This window comes from Sinocyclocheilus rhinocerous, unplaced genomic scaffold (assembly GCF_001515625.1).
Source record: "Sinocyclocheilus rhinocerous isolate Xijiao unplaced genomic scaffold, SAMN03320098_v1.1 scaffold53, whole genome shotgun sequence".
NCBI lineage: Eukaryota > Metazoa > Chordata > Actinopteri > Cypriniformes > Cyprinidae > Sinocyclocheilus > Sinocyclocheilus rhinocerous.
The window spans coordinates 3365260-3373597 of record NW_015645538.1 but is presented as its reverse complement, the minus strand read 5'-3'; the positions used below and the strand labels follow the sequence as shown (position 1 = coordinate 3373597).

The 8338-nt window shown below is 38.6% G+C and overlaps 1 protein-coding gene across 1 annotated transcript in view; it reads right to left on the bottom strand.

The window, feature by feature from the left end:
• LOC107706261 (catenin beta-1-like) overlaps positions 1–8111 on the bottom strand; it is a 16565-nt gene extending 8454 nt beyond the window's left edge. Inside the window, exon 1 of the mRNA XM_016509930.1 lies at positions 7946–8111. The gene's annotated coding sequence lies outside the window, so the exon portion shown is untranslated. The remainder of the gene's footprint in view (positions 1–7945) is intronic.
• Positions 8112–8338: the final 227 nt, after the last annotated feature.

The window sequence follows — 8338 nt, the reverse complement described above, 5'->3', positions numbered from 1 at the left end:
ATTTTATGAATTTTTACAAGGCATGTGACAATGCGATACGTACGACGTATTCGTAATTAAACTCATTTATAAATCTGTTGTCAACAAAAATAAGCATGGAGGTCTTTAGACGGTCGGTTCTTTTCAAAGATACATACATATAAAAACACCAGCGCTGCATTTTAATTTTGAAACTTGCAGTGCTCAGTTTATTCAACGAAGTATAAGTCTTTTGGAAAATCTATTTGTGGTGGTCAGTTTTAATACTGTGACGGGCCGCCACAAATAACTCAATGTATGTGAAACACTGGACACTGCTAGAAGTCAAATGGCCAAGTGATAACAAAAATAAAAGTTCACACATATTACACAGCCAGCTGCTCATAGCTGCGAGTGCACTGGCCATGTCAGACCTACACACACATTTCATGAGGAAAGTTTACGTGCACGTTATAATCAGCCCAGAAGTTTCGTCTGAATTGCATGTTTCTACTTTTACATGCAAATGACTTGTTGCACTTATGAATATGATAACTTTCCGGCATCAATTCTAGTAGGGTAAAACGTAATTACGCTTTTGAAACCGTCTATTTTGCCCTGCCATCATTAGCTGAAGCTGTGTGTGAACAAGAAGCGGCTGCAGTGTGCGAGTTGCTCCGTCTCTCACACAGCCAGAGAGAGATTCTCCGGTGTTCCGCAACAACGCTTAGCTGCCCGCAGATGCGCCTGCCTATAAATCGGCCTAATTTGCAGCACAATCAGCCGATGCCGATTAATTTAAAAAAAATGCCAAAAATCGGCCGACCTCGATTCATGTAGAAGAGAGAAGAGGAAAAAAAAAAATATATATCTCTTGTAACAAACATCTCAACTAGGGGTGTTCATTATGACGATATTTGATCATGGACGATAAAAATGTCTCCACGATCTGCTTTTGAAGAAATATCGTAGTATCGTGCTACAGTGTACATTCTATCAGTTACAGTTCTGGCGCCTCCATCTTAATATACTGTACAATGCGACATACATTCACATCAGTGTTAACTCAGCGGTACAGATTCTTGCACGGGACACTGCACTTACTCGCAGTCACAAAAGTACATTATTTGCATGTGCTTTAAAGTCTATTAAGTTACGGTTACTGGTTAAATGTTTAATTCGCGTGCTGTTCTGACATGTGCTTTTTCTAAGTGCATACACCCGAAGCGCGCTCACAACCGGTATCGAAGTCAAGGTATCGGTATCGAAAATTTTTGAACAATACCCAGCCCTACTAAAACGACTGTCAAACAGCGCCTGATTACGGAACTAAGTTATCTTTTGCGTTAATACAGTCAAAACACACAAGGTTTTCATATAGACATTGGTTTATGTCTAAAATTAAAGTAAACCGTTGAGAGAAAAATAGATGCATGTCTGTATATTAGATGCGTGCAGCTCTTAAAGGGACAGTATTAAACATGCTGCCGCTTGTCATTAAAGGGATAGTTCACCCAAAAATGTATTCTTTGCCATTATTTACTCACATGTTGTCCCAAACCTGTATTAATTTCTTTCTTGTGCTGAACACAAAAGAAGATATTTTGAAGAATGTGGGTAACCAAACAGTTGCTGGTCCACATTGAATTTAGGAAAAATACTATGGAAGTCACTGTGGACCAGCAACGGTTTGGTTTTCCACATTCTTCAAAATAGCATTTATGTTCAGCAGAAGAAAGAAACTCATTCAGGTTTAAAACAACTTTTGAGTGAGAAAATGATGGTATAAAAATAAAACACTATGGCAGAATTGACAAAGATAACAGAATTTTTATTTTTAGGTGAATTATTCTTTTAATATTAATAAAACCCCAAAACACAGAAAAATCACTCACTACTCTTGACTGAAAAACTTTAATACAGTTGCTTTAGGAATCAATATATATAGTGTTTTATTTCTGTTTGGTTAATTCAATATCTTGAATGCGCTTGTTAAATACACCTATTGTACCTGAAAATAAAACATTGTTTGTTTTATTTGTATATCATGTATATTTGTAATGTGCATCTTTGTACTCATTTTTTAATAAAGATAAAATAAATGACAAAGCTTTTTTATCTTTGCCCACTTTGACCTAAATATCAGCTATTCTTTTTTATATTTTGTTAACTTGAAAGATTTGTCTTTATAATAGGGAAATTACTTTGGCTGTAATGCCCAGACAACTTGCAAAACCAACATGACAAAGAGCCGTGCCGAGCAGAGTCGTACCACGCAGTGGAAAAGCGCCATTAATTTTTTTATTCTTAGTGAACCCAAACCTTTGAATGGTAGTGCATTTGCTAGAGAACATGTAGGTGTCTGAAGTTAAATCACAGTGCTATAATGACCTCTAAACCTCAGATGCCTGGAATTCTCCAGAGTCTCGCGCAGAGCCTCAGGCCAGTGATGCCAGTTCATGGGGTAGAGGAAACATTTAGAAGCGTGAAAAGATACCACAACGACACGAAAGCTGCCAAGCATTTAGAATGTGAAATAAGTTTCCTCACGCTGGCCTCAAACCAGAGCAGTTGATTTTTATTTCCATAGGAAACTGCTCATGTCTGATTCAGGGACAGTCTTCCTTACTGCATGGGCCTTCAGTGCGCCAAGCAGCATTTAAATCAATCCAACATCCATCCTCGGCTCAAAAAAAATAAATAAAAAATAACTAAAATCTGTCTAAATCAACGCATCTTTCAGTATAATTCAGCATCAGATTAAAAGAGGTTAATTAATAGCCTTACTGACTTGAGGGTAGGGTTGGGAACCGATAACCGGTTCTTATTCAGAACCGGCTCTGTTCTTTTTATAAGAACCGGAACAATTTCTAAGTTTCGGTTCCGAAAACGGTTCTGGTGCGACACGTGACCAAGCGCTGTGAGCAGCCTTGCTCCCGCTTTTCCCGTAAAGGATGTCACAAACCAAATAACAGAAACGCAGCCCTGCCTCTTTAATTACTGAGCACATTGTTTCCCATGACGCGCACTCCACAGACGCGTCGCGTCTTTAACTGCCGAACACATCGTTTTCCACGACTGTACGTGCACTCACGTCTTTCGATAAATGTGCAAGTTGTTTTGTCTGACTGTACATGTACCGGCAGCACGCAGCTCCTGCCGCCACTAAATTACATTTGTCCCATATTATCATTAATATACATACTTCAACTTACGTACTTCAACTTGGACCACTAAATAAATAGACTGCTATTGTTATGCAAGTATGAGGGTTACATTTAGTGTACAGGTCATTTCAAGAGTGATAAAGTGATAGAAAATATTTTCATGCATTTTAAAGGTTTAAAAATGTGGAAACCACTCATTGCATCACACCATGTCCTGACTGCATTATTATTTGTAAAATAGGGGCTTTATGCAGTGCGTGTATACATGGTTATAAGTATAATATTTCATTAATTTAGGGAAATGAACAAGTGTCTTAGCCCTCAAGGGACTATTTGGCCAACCAGCTTATTCCTGCTTGAAAAGCAAAATGTTATTGATAGTGTAAAAAAACATCAACTTTGAAGCACATGCATTACTCAACATTACTTACTACCTTCCAGCAACACTACATTCAATTAAGGTAAAATAGTAAAAAAATAATAACAGTTCATTTAAATGGAACCGGAATCGTTAGGCAAAACTGGAACCGGAATCGGAAAATTTCTAACGATACCCAACCCTACTTGAGGGGACATTTTCAGAGAATAAACATCGAGAAAGCGGACAACCCTTGGAAACATTGACAAAATCTGTCTTCCTGCTGCAGCGAAGAACATCAGCTTTCACATCCTGCAAGCCTCAAAAGACCCGATATGCGTCATGATATCGGGGTTAAATGTAAAGTACATACTGCGACAACATGGGAAGAAACCGAAAGGCTTGTTTCCAACTTAACTACACATTAGGCAACATCAATCAGTGTGGTTAACCCGACCACAAACAAACATCCTAAGAATTAGAAAGAAAGAGCATCACGTGGCAAAGGGGATCAGTCCAGGTTTACAACTATGAACACAATTCAAATATTTACAACTACAACATAGCGCTCGACCAATATGGATTTTTGGGTAGCCAATGGAGATATCCTTCAAGGTTTGTAAAAAATTAAAATGTTTGTTAGATATTCAAGGCCTTGTTTAAATTATGAACGCGCATTTGCTGAATTATAATGGTGGACGAGGAATAACATTTGCACTTTCTATTACTAATCAAAGCAAACAATAAACAAAAAAAATTTCATACAAGTTAACATTAACAGTTCTAATAAGACAATTGTTAAACAGATACAGTAAACTAATGAAGACAGAATGTGAGCGTCGTGCGAGCTCAGGGATAGAATTAAAATTCCTCCTGACATAGTCAATACCGATAATTAACAAATCCCAAATATCGGATGACACGTCAGCTGACCACTAAGAATCTATGCACACAGTGGCACTGGGAACAAATGTAATAAATTGAAACAAAGCAAGAGGATAATTTGCACACCAGTAAATGCTTTTAAAGCTAGAACATTATTATTGTGACCATAAAAGTAAAAAAATAAACAGTATTAAATATAGCAGCCTGTTTTTAAATCGCTAAATTTAAGGGTCAGTTATGACAAACTTAAACTCACTGAACTGTATTAGGTAGGCCTACTTTATTTGAAAAATTCTATTAATTAATACATTTATAATCATCTACATAAGTATATTTGGAAATCTGCTTACAGTTTTGGTAAAGATCTGCAAAACATTGAAACATTGTAAAGTGCCTAAAATCAGAAGGTACAACAAGTGTATTGGCAACTGAATTATGGTGTAAAGAAATTCCAGAACGTAATCTTACATTTGAGGACGCTGCAGGTTATTCCAAAATGAACAAATTTGTCAAGTGAATTGAACTTCTACAGATGCCCCACGGTCATGGGTGCAGAGACTGTGTGAATCAGAACACAGCTCAAGTCACATGCACTCCAGAGCTCTTGTGCTAAATTGCAACCCTCTGCAAGTAGGTTAAGTGCTGGTTCTCAGCTGGATGAGCATCCAGGCTGTCTGAGAACATACGGCTGAGTGAGAACAGCTTTTAATGATGAAGCTACAGAATCACAGTGTCATCCTTCACACAGTCACCAAAAAAAAACCACCTGGGTACATACAGCATTCTAAAGCACTACTGTAGCAGAATATTTCGACATGACCTCCAAAATATAACATCAAGAGCTCCATTCACATACAGGTATTTACAGGAAACCTTGCTTATGATAACATCCTGCAGTCAGCGCTGGACATTCCTTTCCTGTGTGTGTGTGTGTATGTCTGCATGACACAAGATACAGCACTTCAAATACAGGCCTGCACTGAAAGACCCCGCTACCGGGAAATACATTGCTGTGAAGCCGTGCCAATGTTAATAAATTAGGCTTTTTAAGGGTGCGTGTGAAGGCAGAGGGATGATTTGAGAGCAAACAGAGGCAGCTGTGGTAGTTTATGCAAAATGCATGTGTAGTCCTCCACAGTGGTGAGACTGACCTGGAATTAATTTACCAGACAATAAACACTGAAGGGAGTCAGACACAAATTTACTGGGTTTTCCTTGCGTCACCAGTCAGCACTCCACACAGGCGAACGGGAGGCGGACGTTCAGACGAATCACTGTGTGATTATGGGACAGATTTGGAAACTGAACCTTCAAAGTAAAGGAAGGCCATCTGATTAGCCATCTTAATGGGCTCATTTAAGGTTTATTCACTGTATCCTGTTAACAGAAGCTGAAATGTTGCTGCACAGGGCCGGTGCAAGCAAAGCGGTTTACAATTAATGCTGTCAAATGATTAATCGCATCCAAAATAAACGTTATCGTTTACATAATGTGTGTGTAGTGTCAGTGTGTATATTGATTATGTATATATAAATACACACATGCATGTATACATTTAATAAAAAATGTTCATATATTAAATATTTATATATAATATAAATTATATGAATATAAATATACATGTAAATATTTTCAAAATATATACTGCGTGTATTTATATATACATAAATATACACAGTACACATACAAATATTATGAGCACAAAAACTTATTTTGGATGCGATTAATCGCTTGACAGCACTATTTACAACAGCCATTCAAGAAGTGGTTCTCTGGTAGTTTTGGGTGGATTGTCCCTTTAAGACCATTTATTTCATTACAAACTCCTATGTTGATCCAAAATCTTAGTATTTGTTGAGGACACAAAATAACAGATTATAAGCAGAACTGACAGCCCCGTTCACACAAAGAACGCTAACTATTTCTTATATATTCAATTCCACTGAATCTTTTTTTTTTTTCAATACAATGAACAATGAAAGTGAATATACTACTTTTGGCAACGTCATACAGGTTTGAAACAAGGGCGAGTGACACGTTTTGTTTTTGGGTAAACCATTCCTTTAAACAACCTTTTGTTGAAAGCATTTGATATAATTTACAAAAGCAAACATGTATATCTATTAGACAAGCAATATCTTCGGTTTGCTGAAAGCAGCAGAAATACATCCTCAGTAAACAAGCCCAATTATGTTCCAGAGGCGATCATATTCTTAGGTTCTTCCATAAACCCGGCATTTCTACGTATTATGGGAAACCGAGGTTGTTTTTAAACAGACTGCTGTGGGTATTTCCCACACAGGTACTAAACCCAAAATATGCTCGCCGCTAAAAACGCGACCACACACGCGTAATCGTGGAAAAGTTTCGGCCTTCTTCAGTTTCCACCGCGCACGCTGCCGTCGGACTTTAGCCCCGCCCACACTTCCTCCAGCGGAGAGGCGCACGGTGGCTGATCTGAGGTCAGCTCTACCGAGCCTCTCAAGGTGGGTACGTCTAACTAAAGTGTGTGAAACAGCTGCTCCAGAGTCTGGGAGCGGAGAAACCCGAGCCCCTCCTGAAAGCACGCAGGAATTCGGCCATCAGGGCCTTTGTTTCGAGGAAGAATGAACCCTGAAATGTTTCGACTTGCAACCGGCCTATCGGATGACAGAGAAATGTGATTATAATTATAACATCACACCAAATCTGTGAAGAGACAAAACCAGGACAATTCCTGTAGCAAAAGCTTACTCTTTTCCTGACAAATCATGGATAACCTCTCAAACAAAATGGAATTGACAATCCATCCAGCAACACTTTTCAAGAAAACAACTTTAGATAATATTACTAATTTCAACGTTAGCTCACTTCAAACTGAATTAGGAGTTTCACATTACACTCTTTTCAAGTTGACTAACATGTACATAGTTATGCAACAGAACAAAAAATATTTTACAAATAAGGAAAAATAGATTTTTCTCCATTCTCACGAATTGATTAAACTATTGCATTTATTGCTGACATACTTTCACCCAACTGACTTGGCATTACGGACTACAACAATCAAAATCGATCGGCTCAGTTTTCATTATTTGTAAAAGACAAACTACACAAATAAAAGTTCCTCGATAACTTACGTTACGTCTGACGACATAAACTGTTGAAGCTGAGGAAACTAAATCACGATGCGGTTAAAAAACAAGGGCATACTAGTGTGAAAACCAACACGGGGAGTCCCAGGTGAAATCATGTGTTTTTACCAATATTGTGGTTTATCGATTGAGATCTGCTGTTAGCTCGCTGCTCGAGCTGTAGACCTGAATGAAAGCTAACGTTAGCCAGTGTTTGCGGAGCTACCGTAAACAAACACAAGAGTCAATGTGCGTTGTGCATAAACCGGCAATTTAGAGGAAAACAAGTATAAAATAAAAAGTAAAAACCTAAACGAGGCGTTTTTAAAAGCTCAGCTCGCGGAAGGTAGATCCAGCCTCAGGTTGAGCATGGAAAAACCTGGGAAGATCCTCCCGATAACGTTACTCCAATCTCCAAACTAACGTTACTAGGAGTTGAATCATTCCGCGTTTAAAACGCTTACCTGAAATTAAAAAGATGAATCCCTTTGTTTGGCCGGCGAAGCCTGATCAACGCGTCAGTATCCAAGTAAGAATGAAACAGCCAAGCCAGCCGGTGAGATTCCCGGACGGGTCGCTGTTCTCCTGCGTTTAGCGGTGCTGCAAACCTTCCGCGCTGGTGTGAATCTAGACCTTAAAATGGCGTCGCTCAGACGCAGCTCTTATACGAGGAATGTAGTTCATGTATCCTACCGCATCCGAAAAACTAGGGCGCAGCAGCGGCTTAGTCCGGCATGAAGCTAAGCGTTAGTATTATATGTGTAAAGTGACAAGTGATAATCATCAAATACTTTTTTATATTCCAAGTACCTCGTCTGAGGTCTAGATGTTTTTAGTCGACACCGGGAATGTGGTAT